The sequence below is a fragment of the Acomys minous genome (assembly GCF_964271855.1).
Source record: "Acomys minous genome assembly, chromosome: 9".
NCBI lineage: Eukaryota > Metazoa > Chordata > Mammalia > Rodentia > Muridae > Acomys > Acomys minous.
Window position 1 is genome coordinate 2,477,010 of NC_140490.1, and position 16,444 is coordinate 2,493,453.

Consider the following 16,444-nt stretch of genomic DNA (forward strand, 5'->3'; position numbering starts at 1 on the left):
TCTCTCTTCTTCTTTTAGGTCAGTGGGTTGGAAGGGAGGTAGAGGCATTAAGGAACCCCAAATAGAGTAGGTTTAAAAAAAAGAAATCAAAGCCTACAACCCTGACTGCTGCGAGTAATTTCCCAGTACACAGACAAGCCGCTTTGTCCTCCAGTCTTCACACCCTTGGTTTGCCTTTCCAGCCACCACCCAGGTGGGGGTCTTTCTAGCTGACTTGTTCTTGAGTTGAGACTCCAGCAGGCTGCTGAAGTCCTGAGTTTTCACTGCTTCAGACAACACTAACTGCTGTACTGATGTAACCAGCTGCAATGTAACGTAACCCTGAAACCTTTGTTCCCCACAGTCATCCGAGAAGCAAACCTGAAATGTCTCCATCACAGCCAGCGGAGAGCAAACAGTGAAGATGGCCAATCTCATAGGCAGGCTCTGTGACTAGACTTGAAAGTGACGCGCATAACTTTACCTGACATCCCAACAGCTAAAGCTTGGTCACCAGGGTTGCTGTTCGTGCAAGGATAGTTGGGAAATGTAGTCTTGTTGAGCAGATGTTTTCTAGAAACAGTATTCTATGGAAGAGAAGCAGGTGTCTCCCGTGGAGAGCAACCTATCTCTCCTGAGATGAAGCTGGGAGTGGGCACAGCAGGCGCTACTCACTACATACAAGCCCCTGCTAAGTGCTTAACAGCTTTTCTGAATCTCCAGACTAGCCTTATGAAATATCCCATTATCTTACTTTTAGAGATTAAAAAGAAATCCGAGTCTCCAAGGGAACACATTAGTGGGCCCACACCATGTGACTAGTCGGGGAAAGACAATGCCTGAACCCCAGAGTATCTGACCATAACGTCCATGTGCTTAAGACCTATCCCATGTGGTACCCCCTAAGCTTGGCTATGGTTACTTGATTGGGTTTTTCCTCTTGTGTTATAAACATCTTCTTACCCAACAAGTTCCTCCTTCCCACAAGACTTGGAACACCACATGAGTTAGGGAGTCATCTAGGGTCTATAAAATCCCTTCCTACTCTAAAACTGTTTCTTCTTTTCCATTTCCTGTGCGCCTGGTTCTCCCACTCATTAAAATCTCCTTTCACTGGGCTGTCTCTCTTGAACCTCTTGGAGGAACGAACACCCACAGGTCAGCTCCCTCAGACTGTTCCTCACACATCAAGTTTTTCCTGGTGAACTTGCCCCAAGTTGCTGAAAACACTTTTCTGTTGCCCTTGGAGCCATTTAATAAAAAAGGCTCCTGCAAACACGCTCTGCTCCTTCCACACACCTCTTTCCAGCTCTCCCGAGTCCCAAGCCACAGTTTGCCTAAAGCTCTGTCTTGACGTTCTGCTCTGTGGTCCTATTGCGACAGGACATCTTCAAAATCTAAAACTTAGGCTTAAAATTGCTCTCTCCAAATTGGGTGTGTACCACACCTTCACATCAAAGGAGCAGCTCGGTAGAAGTCAGAGGGAAAACAGCAGCGAGGGGGCTGCATGCAGCTTTACTCTGGGGCATCTGTTTCTTCCTTCTGAAATCTTGCATCTACCCAATGGGAAGGACTTCTTCACAGAAGTTTAATAGAAATCCAGTCTCGGTTTTTGGAATTTAAGCAACAATAATAGAAGAACTTCAGAGGCTGGAGAGAGATGGCTCAGCGGTTAAAAGCACTGTCTGCTCTTCCAGAGGTCCAGAGTTCAATTCCCAGCAACCATATGGTGGCTCATAACCCTCTATACTGGGATCTGATGCCCTCTTCTGGCCTGCGGGTGCACATTCAGATAGAGCACTCATACATGAAATAAATAAATAAATCTTTTTTAAAAAAAGAACTTCAGAACCTGGGTTATTTCTTAAACAACAACAAAGGCCCGATTTGGTTTTTTGTTGGTTTGGTTTGGTTTGGTTTGGTTTTTTGTTTTTGTTTTTTTTTTCTCCTCAAAACTCAGTTGTATTGTTAGAAAAGCTCATAGGCACCTGACAAGACATTCTGGAATTCTCCAAGTCACAAGGATTTTGGTTTGTCCACATTTAATACCATCTCTTCTCCTTTCTAGAGAAATATTTACTGCACTGCATCAGAGTGTCACGCTTGTTTTGGCGAAATGACATTTGAATAGTGACAATCTCAATGTAGAAAGTCTAACCATATTGTTTTCTTCTTTGTGAGTTTTCATGAACCTACTTTTTTATAACCTCACCAAAATATAAGAATAAGAATAAGAATAAGAATAAGAATAAGAATAAGAATAAGAATAAGAATAATGACTTTGAATGGAAGTTCCTTATGTAGAAGGATAACACTTTCCCTGAAACTATAATTCAACAATCAATCAATAAATAAATAAATAAAATAAATCGCTCACAGTGTCAGGTGTGGAGTATCTCTCTTCAAGTTCCTGGTTGGAAGGGTACCAGAGACCTTAAAAAATAATACAGCCTAATGCCATTGTTCTCAACTGCCCATCAAAACTGGGTAAGATCCTGTTTTATGCCCAGGACACAAAAATGTCAAATCAAATCAAATCCAGGCAGCTGCAGCATAGGAGGAGGAAGAGAGCTCCGTCCAGGAGACAGGGAGGAAAGGCCCAGAGCCTCACCCAGGCAGCACAGGGGAGCTGGCCCTGGTCACCGGGCTGTGGGTGAAATGGCCTGAAGATGTGAGTGTGGGAGAGCCGACTCTAGCAGTGAGGAAAGCTGCCCATGGGGTCATGAGCACAGGAGAACTATCCCTGCCCTCACCTGCAGCACTCTGAGAGCAGGCCTGCCCCTCACCTGGATAGCACAGCTGAGTTGACCCTGGTGATGGGGCCACAGGTGTCCCAGCAGGAAGGCAAGATGGCAGGAGAACTGACCCTGTCACTTGTCTGCTGTGAAATGACCTGGGTTCAGAGGGGATGCCTTCGTGCCCTCAACACCTGTGGTCATCAGGAGAGCCGGCTCTTCACTGAAATCAAGAGAGCTATCCCCTACCCCATCACTGGCTGCACCCCACCCCTCGACTAGACGCCACAGTGGAGCTGGCTCTGGAGGCTGTGGTACCGATGAGGAGAGCAGGAGAGCTGACCCTGCCTCCTGCAAATGGCTGCACTGGGATGCATGAAAGAGCCAGTCCTGCTGATTCAAAGTTGCATGATCTCCATGACACAGGGCAACAGCAGGATAACCAGGAGGACTCTCAGGATGGTGTCACAGGAGCCAGAGACCTTGGACCAGACCAATGGCTCATTGCAATGAATATTTGCAAGTGAAGATGTGTGGACAGAGGGACATACTGCGGAACACACTGTGACACACTACAGCTTCCATGGTGAGATGTTTTCTATGCTTTGGTTTTGGGGGTTTTTTGGTTGTTGTTTTGTTGTTGTTGTTGGGTTTTGTTTTGTTTTACGGAGGGTATGTGTTATTTAGGGTAGGTTGCAAGAGCAAAGGGCGAATATGAGGGAACAGGAAGATGAGCATGACTGGGATTCATGTGAAACTCACAAAGAATCAATAAAAAGTTATAGATAGATAGATAGAGAGAGAGACAGACAGACAGACAGACAGACAGACAGACAGACAGACAGACAGAGACAGACAGATAGACAGAGACAGAGAGTCAATTTCTCAGGATTATCACTTTGATGTAATGTCTAATACATCAAATACTAATTTATTTCTGCAAATGTCAGTACCCAGTTCTTGAGTACAGACTTAACCTGCTTCCTCGTGGGTATTAAAGTGACTGGAAAGGTACGGGGCTGAGGCAGGACTGCAGGTTGGGGGACGATGTACTTCAGCCACTTGGGTGATATTTTAAAGCTAGAATGTAAACACAACATTAAGGCACGAGGCTGCTGTCCATAAGGGAGAAGTAAATCAGAAGTCCATCTTCCTCTCCCAAAGCACATTATGGAATATTCTAGAACTAGAAACCACAACAGAGACTATCATACCAACTGCTTGCTAAAGAGGTCCTTCCGCCAAGATCACGTGATGGTAAAAATGACACCAGTTCCAAAGTGTGCCACCACCCAGCCGGGCACATCCCATTCCGGAACGTCTTCCCCTGGCGCTATCACACTACCGGATAGTGAGATCTCCTGAAATCTAAGGACAAACTCTAGCCTCTCCGCTCTGGCTTTCTTCAAGCACAAATAATGTGGGCATTGTTGAAACTCCAAGTCACTCCAAGTGGGGCTGTCAGCTTGTGAGAACACTGGTACACACGCTTTCCTGAGGCAGTCAATAAAGGCCTGGAGATGTTATTGCTCATATTGTTGCTTAGCAACGGAAGGACAATGGCGTATTAATCAGCAATGGATAAATCGTAGCTAGCATTTCTTTTCTTTTTTTTCCCCTCCTAAAAGGCAAATCATTTTTGCATGCACAAGCTTCAAGTGACATGTTGAAACTGATGCTTTTTCACATTCCTGGTCATACACTTCCTCCATAAGTGGGGACCCCAGTTTAAAATAGCTCTGGCGTGAAAGCTACCCGTGGCATAAAATATTCCACGAAACACATCCAATCTCTCCCTCTTCTTGAGTGCTCTATTATTCGCACATCTGATATGACCACAAATAGCTTTTTAAACTGGACCAGGTACAGAAAACAGCCAGGAAAACCAAGAGGATTAAAACTGGACAAGCTTGCCGTAGATACGTTTTAGCCTCCAAGAACAACAACCAAATTTTAATATTCAACAGCTTCAGCTAAACGTCTCTATGGCTTATGTTAACTTCAGCGAATTCTGGGTCAAGTTTACTTACCACAAACAGGACAGCTAGGGAGGGGCCCCGTGGAGAAAGGCGGGCCCTGGACAGCCAGGGAGGGGCCCCGTGGAGAAAGGAGGGCCCTGGAGAGCCATACCCAAGCCACCTGGGCCTGATGTCAAAAGTGAGAAGCAATAAGAAAGCCACGCTTTAGGCTAAGATGTTTTGTTCTTACAAGAAGTGGCAGGATCCGGATCCTGGGCTCTTCTTGTCGTCAGCCAGCCTGTCAAGCAAGGGGTCAATAGCCCATTTGTGCTGTAAGGCAGATAGCGAATAACTCTCCGGCCCTGCAAGGCCATGGCATGATATCGGAACGTCAAAGGAGTTCTGAAAAGAGCTTTGTGCAAGATGAAATGAGACTCTAAAGATATCAGGGCAGCTGACTCACTTAGGATGTGGCCTCAAATAGTGCCACACGAAGCTTGCTGGGCAAAGCTGGTCCCAGGAGCCATCTCAGTCATCCCAGAGGGCAGATGAGTGACACTGGAAATGAGTCCTCCTCAACACGAAGATCTGGGAGCTGAAGAAAAAGGCCAAGCCATAAATCCTAATGAAGGGGTACTTCAGTTTATTAATTTAGTAAAAGTGTGCCGCTGTAGGGCAAGGTGCTCCCCACCCCCACCCCCACCCCACCCCCGGACAGGTGCACTGCAGTTTTTTCTTTAATAGTAAATCTTCGGAGAATCACACAATCGATGGCAGTCTGGAAACAACTGAAGAGTCCTGGCGGAGTTTGAGACAAAACTATTTTTCCCCTCTTTGTAAACCTTCCGTCAGTGGGAAGGACAGCCCTGGCAAGCTGAGGAGCCCAACCCGAGGCAGCCAGGCTCCCACTCAGACCAGGGCGACCTGCCAAGACTCCCAAGGCCAAAGCGGAAACAACCACACTGAGTTCATTAAAACGGCCAAGTGATCAAAGGCACCCAAGCCTTCACAAAGGCAAAAAAATTAATCTGTTTAGTACTTGGCTAAATTCTCGGCTGCTGAAGTAAATTTGAAATGAAATTCATCAAATTCCCCCCCTTTTCCTGTGGAAAAACCCTCGGAGTTCCTCGGAGTGCCCACGAGGTGGCGGAAGCGCTCTTTGTGTTGGTGCATGGACGGCTGCGCCCTTCCGGAATTAACAGGAACACGTAGAGAGCGTGTAAAATTATCCAAATGTAACCATCAAATACATGGGGCACGGGGGCTGGAGGAGGGGTGGCTGGAACGGGAAGGTCAAATAGGGCAGTGTTGGGACAGCTAAAACCAAGGGCTATTTGAAGGGTCGTATAGAAACCTACAGAGTGCAAGCTTGCTAAAATGTATACATGCATGAAGGTGATCTAAACGGACTCTCCAAACGATGGGCGAGGCAGAACCACAGCTGGACATCTTTTCTCACCAAATGAAGTTTCCACTACAAGGAATGGCTTAGATCTAATCGAGCTGTTGGGCAAACAGGACCCGCGGGAACTTGCAAACAGCCCCCCGCCTCCCGCCCCAGAAGCAAGCCAAAGGAGAGAGGTTATATCGGTTGCCCCCCACAAGTTGACAGTGAAACCCGTTGCTGAAGACGATACCTTATATCTCCCAGAGCATGGAGAAGTCGATCTGGTACTTCCCTAGCATCTTTGCCCCTAGGGACTAGTGTTCCTGATACTGGGAGGTATTCTGCACATGGCCAAGGGAGACAGGTCAACAGGAACCCAGCTGCAGACCCTGCTACCCGCTGCGGTGACCGCCTGCATGTTACACTGGGGTGATAGCACAAGAAAAGTCGTGGAGACAGCCACTTCACTATCTGGTTGGGGTTAAGGCTCAGTCTGTGAGGTGGAACCCATGCTTGGCCTTCAGTGAGCAAGGACCTAGGTAGGCCAGGGACTCCCAGGAAAGCTTTGCTAAGCACAGAGCAATACAATGACTCGCAGTGACATTCTGCTTTACTTGCAGATCCGTGTCTTGCTCAGCCATCAGCTGAGCAGCTTCCTCCGCAGTAGATGGGAACAGAGCCAGAGACCCACAGCCAGACAGCGCGCAGAGAGTGGGAGGCCTGGGAAGCCGCGGTCCCAAATGGGATGTCTCCATCAATTCGCTCCTCTCAGAGCTCGGGAACCCAACAAAAGAAGCACAGAAGGGGATGGTGGTCACCAGGGAAACCAGGCCTTCCAACCACAGCAGGACAGACACACATGTGAACTCAGACTGGCGGCATGCACAGGGCCTGCACTGGTCCACACCAGAACGGGTCCTAGTGTTGGAGGAAGCAAGGCCGCTCCCTAACTTAGAAGCTCTCTCCAGTTGATAACCACTCGAAAATGAAAACTCGGGTTTCTCCAGCAGAGCCTCACTGGGTGTAAAAGCCCCTCGGAAGGGCAGACCCTATGCCCAGCAGTAGATGGCAGACACAAAGCGAATTCAACAGCAACTTTGGGCATCTTTGGAAGGTCTTCGTCTTCGTCTCATGTTTTGTCAGACTTTTTTTTTTTAACCTTATGAATCCTTTGCATATATACTATGGCTTGTGGTCTTGTGTTCTTATGAGAGTGAGTGTGTGTGTGTGTGTGTGTGTGTGTGTGTGTGTGTGTGTGTGTGTGTGTAGAGGAGTCCGAGTTTCTGTGTGTGTAATTGTATCCACATAGAGGCCAAAGGACAACCTTGGGTATCCTTCTCAGAGGCTGCCTACATTATTTTATTTTATGAAACAGTTTCTCCCCGGACGAGAACTTGCCAAGCAGGCTAGGCTAGCTGGCCAGAGACCCACAGACCCACCTGCACTGACACTACAAGCATATGGCACCACGCCCACATGTTTATGTTGTTCTGAGGATCACACTCAGCTCGCCACGCTTGCACTGCTCCCCACGCTTGCACTGCACCCCACGCTTGCATGGCTCCCCACGCTCCCCATGCTTGCACAGTACTCCACACTTGCACTGCACCCCACGCTTGCACGGCTCCCAATGCTTGCACGGCTCCCACACTTGCACAGCACTCCACGCTTGCACGGCTCCCACACTTGCACGGCACCCTATGCTTGCACGGCTCCCCAGGCTTGCACAGCATGCACTTTACTGACTGAGCTGTCTCTCCAGCCAAACAATCTTGGCGAGACATGGGAAAGCCCGTGTTACCTGTACCTCTCATGTCCCCCAAGGACCCCAACTCTCCCACATGGCCACATCCTTACCTGCCTTCTTTCGTTATTTCTTAGAGGCTCATGTACCTCCTAAGTCACATGAAACCCATGACCTTGTCCCCAAATGAAGAGCAGGAAACCAGCCACTTCACCCCGAAAGCCTGCAGAACAGGTCCTCCCGCCCTGAGCACTGTGGCCGTGTGTACTTATTGGACAAGCCAGTGTCTCAAAGTCTTGCATTTCCTGGAAGGGCATGTAAAATATTAATACACTTCACCATGAGAATCAAACTCGTTAAAAATACATCGGAATTCATGAAATGCCCTCGCTGTTTATTTCATGAAGTGAAAACATCTATCCCAACCAGATCAGGGGAGGGGAATAAATATTTTCCCTAGCTCTGATTTCACACACCCTGGTACAAAATGAATCAATGGCGGCAGGAAGGAACACAATCAAAGGTTTCCTTTTCAGCAGTAATAAATCCGATCCAGCCCTCCATGGTACGGCGGTCCACGCAGCCTGTAAAAGCTGGAGCTGCTAAGTTATGGATTTCAATAGTAATCCTTCACAAAATTAATAGGAAGTGCTAAGTTAGGACAAATGACCTCCGATCAAATCCAGATGCTCAGCCCACACCAGGTAGAAACTTATGAACAATTAAAAGTGGCGCTGACTCCTTTTCTCTGAGCATGGAATGTAAACAGACGGGAAGGGACCTGTAGGAAAATATGGATGCTGTGGCAGCCAAGTGCCAGCTGTGTTATCCTGAGGTTCTGATGTGTCTAAGCGTGGAAGCAGAGCGGTGACGTAGGAGAGAGAGAGGAGCCTCCTGCGACAGGCTCACCACAAAGAGACAGAGGGAAAAAAAAAAAAGAACTGGCCCAAGACAGAGGACCAACGTTAGAGGCGCAGGGCAGTTATTCATGGAGTGTAGGCTGTAGCACGGCTTGCCCGCTAGTCTCCATGCCAGGGCTCAGGTCTGAGTCCAAGATTATAGAGAAAAGGTTGGAACATCTCAGCGTTACTAGCCTCCTTGGCGGTGGTCCCATCAGTAACAGAGACAATAATAATAAAAAAAAACCATCGTCATCTCAGTCTAGGAGACTGGTAGTGTCCACAGGCACACGGTGCCTCTGGTAGCATCTGCCGTCCTGCTGTTGCTTGTGATCTAGAGTAGGGAGGCCTGTTGGGGATAAGGAGATGGCTCAAAACACAAGAGGGAGAATGATTTTAAAAAAAAAACACTGGGTATCGACCTCTGGCCTCTACATGCACATATACCCACATGCACACCTGCACATGTCCCACACCAACACATATACAACAGTGCACACACACACACACACACACACACACACACACACACACACACACACACACATGCTCTCAACCTCAGAACCTGTAAATGCATCACCATACGTGGCAGGAAGGACTTTGTTGGTGTGGTTCAATGAAGGACCTTGAGATTATGCCGGCTAACTCAGGCAGGCCCAAGGAAGGAGGCAGACTCAGGGGGTGATGGGAAGACAGAAACACTAGGCAGAGAGAGCTTTGGAGGTGTGGTGCTGCTGCTGGCTTTGACGGTAAAGAGCCAGCCTTCAAGCCGAGAGCTGCAGGCAACTTTTAGCAGCTGTAGGCTTTCCTTTGCAGCTTTGGGCAGAAGCAGCACCCTGCTACCTACTTTAGACTTCTAGTCTGCAGACTGTGAGACAATGAGCGGGTTGTTCCAAATCGCTGAGCGTGTGGTGACTATCACAGCTACAGAGGGGATACACTCTTTTGAGAGCCCTCGGAGTCATTTTATGATACAGTACAAAAGCTCAGATGCCCACGGAGGAGGCAGCAGCATGACGCTGTGGGGCACCGGTTTTCATTCATGGTGTCAGGGGTGCAGTTTGAGTGAGATAGACCAGACCCCACCCCGCATTTCCTTGCCAAAATACTACCAGAGTGCCCACCCTGAGCTGTCGTTTAAATCACTAATGATCAAGACCCACACATCACACATTATTTTGCTCCCTTTTCTTCTTTTTAAGAACGCTCAGGAGGCAAGTAGTCCCTCAGTGCCCCCAGGAGATGTCACAGACACGTGGGAGAAAACTCTTGCTCCAATCAAGCCCATTCATACTTTCTGGACCCTAGTAAGAATTTAGTAAATTTTAGCTATTTCCTTTACATCTTCATTCGGTCCTTAAATTCACCCTGCTGATGGGACGCTCTGACATTATCCTCAAAGGTCTTGTCATAAGACTAATAAAAATCCAGCCTGCCCACCTCAAGCTCTAGGCTCCTTTTCCAGCCAGGTCGTTATTAAAAAGAGAGGCTGTTTTCTCCAGGGACCAGGAAAGTATTTAGTTGGCCGGACACACTCGGTACACATCCCTGCTAAGTAATCAGTTGTTTCTTCTCAAAAACCAAATGCATCCCGGGTCTGAAAAGTGTAGCCTTCCTAGTAGCAGCCCCCATGCTGTGTGTTAGATTTGTCCTCAAGTCTCTCAGCAACAGAAATCAGAAAACATTGAAAATGGTGCAGCTCAATGATTTCCAGACCTCACGTCAGCTCTGATGATGCGTTTATGATACAAGTAGGAGGATAAGGACAAGTTTTTCCCAATTTCTTTTATTGTTGTTCCTCGTCCTCTTTTGGCAAAAGAACTCACCAATGGTCAGACAACATAAATAGAAGCAATGACAGAGCTGAAGAAAAAAAAAAAAACAAATCGTGTGAGCGCGGCTGACCCGCCCCTCAGCCCACCCCGCTGGATTTGTCATTTGAACCATTAGGTGACCCTGGACAGGCCACTTCAACTCCGGAGTTCTGTCTCTTCCGCTCTCCTCCACAACTGTTTCTCTCTCCTCCGTGTTAAACCCTTCGCTCACCTGCCAGGGATGTTGATTAATAAATTCATCGTGTTTTCAAGTTGAAATTGGCACCAGGAGAGATGGCCCCCACTTATACCGTGGGGTTCAGCACTCAACCGGGGATGTTCACAATCTTGTCTGAAAAGCTGGAGTGTGTACCCTTCTTTCTTCTCTTCCCTGCTCCCTCCAGCCCGCGTGCACGGCAAGGCTGGCTTCCCACCCTCACTGCCTCTGCTTACTGCACTGTATCATCTCTTTGCTCCCCAATTTGGAAGCCATCTTCTTTCACCAAGCCCCTCGCACTGAAAGGGCCAACCCACACACTGAGTCTCTGCAAAACTCTTCTGTACCACAGCTGCCCATAGAAACCCTCCTCCAAGCCTGAAGCACACACAACTTTAGCAACATACAGATAGAGCCCAGTTGCAACTTCCTTGGATGGCTTGCCACTTAGTTCTCGTGCTGTTTCGGTTTTCTATGTGTGCTCCTGACTTCCCAGCCATAGCACAGGTCTCTCAGGGAAGACCATTGCCCATCATCTGCCCCCCAGCACTCCGATCTGTGCCTAGTAATTATTTTATCCTGAAAACAATGTCATATTCATAATTACAAGAAAACCAACTAATGGATGTGAAAAGCACCCATGAAAACACCAGCTTTCCAATGTAATCAAGCCAGCAAAACTAATTCTTTTTCAAGATTTTTTCTTTTTGTTGATTCTTTGTGAGTTTCACATCATGCACCCCAGTCCCACTCATCTCCTGCCCCCTCATATCTGCCCTTCTCCTTTGTAACTCCCTCCCCTCCAAAAAAGAAAACAAACAAACAAACACAGAAAACATCTGAAAACAGCAGAAGCTGTAGTGTGCCACAGTGTGTCCACGGTAGACCCTTTTGTACCCATCTCTTCACTTGCAAATGTTCATTGTCTCTGGCTTCTGTGACAACATCAATATTGTATCCTCACCGGGCCTCCTCAGGGTTATCCTGTTGTTGCCCCGTGACATGAACCAGCAGGACTGGCCTTTCATATGTCCCAACCATTTTCAGAAGATATAGATTTTTGTGTTGGGCCAATTCAGAGCCCTGGATCTGGGCATGGGTGGTAGCTGATTTAGTCAGTGTGCCAGCTTTTCCTTACCAGCACTACCAAGGCAAGCTCTCCAGAACTGTCCCCACTAGGCCACCCAATGTAGCCATTGGCAAGAGGCAGGGTCAACTCTCCTGATGTTATGCCCTCAGGCCAGCTCACCCCCATCCATGCCTCCAGAGCCAGCTCCATTGTACTGCCCAGTGAAGACACTGTGGCCCACTCTCCCAAGTATGGCAGCCCTTGAGGGGCTGGGCCAGCTCTCCTGCTCTCACACCCTCAGGGCCACCGGGGCCAGCTCTCCTGTGCTGCTCAGGTGAGGTGCAAGGCCTGCTCTCCTAAGTGCTGCCACCCATGAAAGATGAGGCCAGCCCTCTAGAGCACTTCAGCCAGTGAGGAGTATGGGCCTTTGTCTGTAGGTGGAGGACATGCCCTCTCCTGGTAAGCTTCGTGCTCAGAAGGGTGTAGCCCCTGCTGGCAACAGTCCACAAGACCCTAAACAAAATGTGTCAAAGGCTAGTTCCTTGCAGAGACACTTTCAAAGCAAACTGCACAGACCTTAGGCCAAAAGGTGCCAAAAGCTGACCCTTTGAAGAAACACATATCAAAGCTGCCCTGGATGGATCCCAGAGGCAATATGACTCCTACAATCTACATACCCTTGGCTTAAAACCCACGGGTCTTAGGATGGGGCTCCCTCTCTCTCTCTCTCTCTCTCTCTCTCTCTCTCTCTCTCTCTCTCTCTCTCTCTCTCTCTCTTTCTCTCTCTCTCCCCAATCCTCCCTCTTTAGCTCCCTGTCTTTGTCTTTGTCTTTCTTTTATCATTAAGTTTGGATAGAACAATAGTTTAGTGAATTAAAATCTAGCTCTTTTGACTCTCGACTGTCTTTATTTTAACCAAGCACACTCCGTTGTCTGGGACTATCTGAAACCCGGGGCTCTCTTCCCCCACTGGAGGAAATGTAGACTTCCGACACATTGGTTTAGCTAAGTGCCGACTGCTCTGCGTGAAGCTGGAGGATTGGACCAGAAAGCTTCCTCCCTGAAGAGGTGGCCTCCTGCCTGACCGGCTCTCAGGACAAAGCCTTCCTCAGCCAGCCTCTCGAAGGCTGAAGAAAACTCCACAACCAGATTCTCAGCCCAGCCTCCCCCAGGAAGAACCCACAGGGGGCAGAGCCAACTCTGCATAGCATCTGGACCTCCGCATGGTCCCTCGCAGCTGCCTTAAGCAGGGCCGTCCCCTTGTTCTCTGGTGGTGACACTGACTCCTGCTGCTGCACGGCCACAGACTCAGACACGGCAGCTCAGGCTGGGACCTGACCGTGGCCCCAGGTGGTGGGGCTGGCCACATTCAGCAGGCTGCTCCTTCCATCCCCAGAATCTGCTGCAAGCTGGCCGCACATCTGGTGTGCCCCTGGGTGACATCCTCCTGCAAACAGGTGTCTATAGCCTTCCTGTGCTGTGCACTGGAGGGCAGGTCTGTGCTTGGAATGCTGGTCCACAGGTCTCTGTCTGTCTTCCTCCTGCTGCGCTGTGCTGCACAGTGGTAGACTGGCCTCTGTGTATCCACGGCCTGTCTATGCCCTGGGATGGAAGGGAAGGTCTGTGAGCACCTTTGCCTGCCCACACCACATGGCATGGCAGAACACACATCTCTGTCTGTCTTCTTCCTCCCGTGTTGCGCTGCCTGAATTAGATTTGGTTAGATTTCCTTATTATGTGTCCTGTGCTCTATCCCGGACTGATATTAGAACAACACCTCACAACAAGGTGTCTCTTTGCCCGCTGCTGGGGGAGGGGGAATTCAGTTATTATTTATCATCTGCATTTATTTATTAAAATATGTAGCAATTCATGATTGCTGAGTGAAGAAGTTGAAACAATGTATGTGACCTAAACACTGAAAAACCTGACCCTTGATAGGTCAGAACGCTGTTCTTATCACATATTATTTGCTCTTCGCTAACACTACAGGACAGTTTGTTGACAAATTGTAACTGCTGTGCATTTTTTTAATAATTGCAACTGACACAATATGTTACAGATTAATTATATGACTTAGAAGAACACATTTGGCAAGAACTGCATAACTGACCGAGGTGGACAGGCCAGAAATAACACTGTGTGCAAGCGCTATTATAAGCTGCGTATTGAGTGGCAGCGTGTTTGCCGTGATTTAATCAAGCTGTGCCTATGAAACATGGCTGTTTAATTCCTTCAAGACCAATGAAACAGATGCCCTCTCTCCACTTGGTAGGTAGAGGGCTACCTGCCATTTCTACCATAACTTTCAGGTTTCAAGAACTTAACAGATATTTTAACTAATGAAATTCAGGTTTAGCTCTGATTTATCACAAAAATTATTAAGCTAGGTTTTATTTCAATATATACTAAAATGGATTACATGTGTTTAACTGTGTGCCTGAAGGTAGAACTTCTCAAGTAGTGTAAAGTGTTGCGCTCGTAACTTTTCACATGTACTGTGTGAGACAGGATCCCTTCCAAAGCAAACGCGCTTCCTCCCTTTTGGACTCTTGCTGTTTCAGGCACCAGGAAGGTGCCAAATAGTTTCCCCATAGAAGGAGCCCGTGCCAGCGCCACCTGGTGGTCATATTCGCACGTTTTTCTACCATACAAATTTTACTGAGAAGCTCCAATTCTGAGTTTCCAGGTTGGGGAGGGGGGAGGGGGGAGATTCAAACCAAATTGATATGGACTTCAATATTGACTCTAGCATTTTTTTTTTTGGTCACTACATTTTTTTATCTTGAGATAATTTAAATCTTATGGTCTCTTTTCCCCCTTATCCATCTCATAAAACTGTTTACAGGATAAAAAAAATAAAGTCTTAAAGGGAATTTAAAAAATACCTGTGATTTGACAAGTGTCAGAAATTAAGCCAAAAAAATTCTATTACTGTTACCAGAAATGCACAATTCCATGCAATGAATATTTGCCATATACCAGACACATATGTTGTCTAACTGTGTTGCCTCAGTCAGTTGTCCCAAGAAACATATCAAGTTGGTATCATTATCAACAATTAGGCATGACTTCTGAGAAAGGGAGAATCAGTCTCTCCCGGGAATGAGCCCTGTATCTGGTTATTCAGTTAAAAAAAAATTATCAGTCCTAAAACCACATATCATACCCACACAATTTACACTAAACATAGTTGGCAGGGTGTGGCTTTGTATTTATGCATGCACATGCACACCTATATAAAACACCAATATCCAAAAGAGACCATCGATTTGAGGAGAATTTAGAAGGAGACATGAGAGAGATTAGAGAGATGACAGGGATGAGGAAAGCGATGCAATTATATTTTAATTCTTTTATTGCAATTTTAAAAACAGAAGACAATGATTACAAGCTTAAGTGGTTGAAGAACATTTAACAAGTAAAAGAGCCAAGATTCAAACTTATCTGTGGGACACCAAAGCCATAGTCTTCGTGAGTGTTATAATACTCCATATAACTCAACAGCTCCAAATGAAGATATCAAGCTGATGATGATGATGAATATTATATAGGTTTCTATTGTTAAAATACTTTTTCATAGATAAATCAAGCCGGAACTGATAATAAAAATTTATCCCTATCAGCTAATTTGCTAGAAGGTACTATACAGGGAAAGTGAAAACATGAATGGTATTACCCAGAGGTGACCCCTACATGCTATAATACTGATCACCAGGCAAGATCTCCCCACTGGTGCAGTAGTGGCACAAAGGTTATGGGAGTAACCAACCAGTTTTGGCTTGAATTTGGGGCCTGGTTATTTATCAAAAAGAAAGAAAGAAGAAAGAAAGAAAGAAAGAAAGAAAGAAAGAAAGAAAGAAAGAAAGAGGGAAGGAAAGAAAGAAATTTAAAGAGCTGTCAAAAAGCCCATAGCTAAGTAGGTCAGACGCCCTAGAGAAGCAGCCACTACTGCTGTCTTGCTAAGTGAACATGTTGTCCAGCTGCCCACTAAATATTTGTGTTTCCATACACAGATTGGTGTTATCTCCAACTTTGCCCAGAGACACTTCTCTCTGCAGTGACCTGCAGTTAATGTAGACCCATAGCTGGTCGAAGTATTGAGAATAAGTGACTACTGAGTGGTCAGTCCCAAGTGGCACATCCATATCAACACTACCACCAAGGCTAAGAGGGGAAAGGAAGAATGTGATAGCCAAAAGTGGGAACGAGTGTCAGCTTCTGGACCTGACATGGCCACTGCATTCATGAGCTCACAGCAGCTGTAGTTACCTGCACACGACCTCAAAAAGGTCAAGCCAAAAAAAAAAAAAAAATCAGTGGATGTTCCCAGAGGCAGAACTAATTGGACTCAGTAGGTCACCAAAAGAGAGGGAGAAGAAGGGCGGGAAATGAGAAAATATAGATGTATTGGGGATGTCTAGGAGGAAATATAGATGTACTGGGGATGTCTAGGAGGAGTGAAACGGAGGTAGAAGTGGATATGATCAAAGTGCACTCGCTAAACTGTCAACAAATATATAAAACATATTCTATAAAAATGAAAAAAATCATAATAAGAATCATAGACCGAAGATAAATATTCTCCCCTACCCTGGCATGAAGGCCAATTGAATGTCTATGGGAACACAGCCTCTGGTGT

The 16,444-nt window shown here is 46.9% G+C and overlaps 1 protein-coding gene across 2 annotated transcripts in view; it reads right to left on the reverse strand.

Moving 5' to 3' along the window:
• Positions 1–4,841, reverse strand: part of LOC311605938 (uncharacterized protein) — a 302,332-nt gene extending 297,491 nt beyond the window's left edge. The window contains exon 1 of one of the 2 annotated variants that reach the window (XR_014782120.1): positions 4,745–4,841. The gene's annotated coding sequence lies outside the window, so the exon portion shown is untranslated. The remainder of the gene's footprint in view (positions 1–4,744) is intronic. The other variant, XM_084796771.1, reaches the window with a different exon arrangement.
• Positions 4,842–16,444: the final 11,603 nt, after the last annotated feature.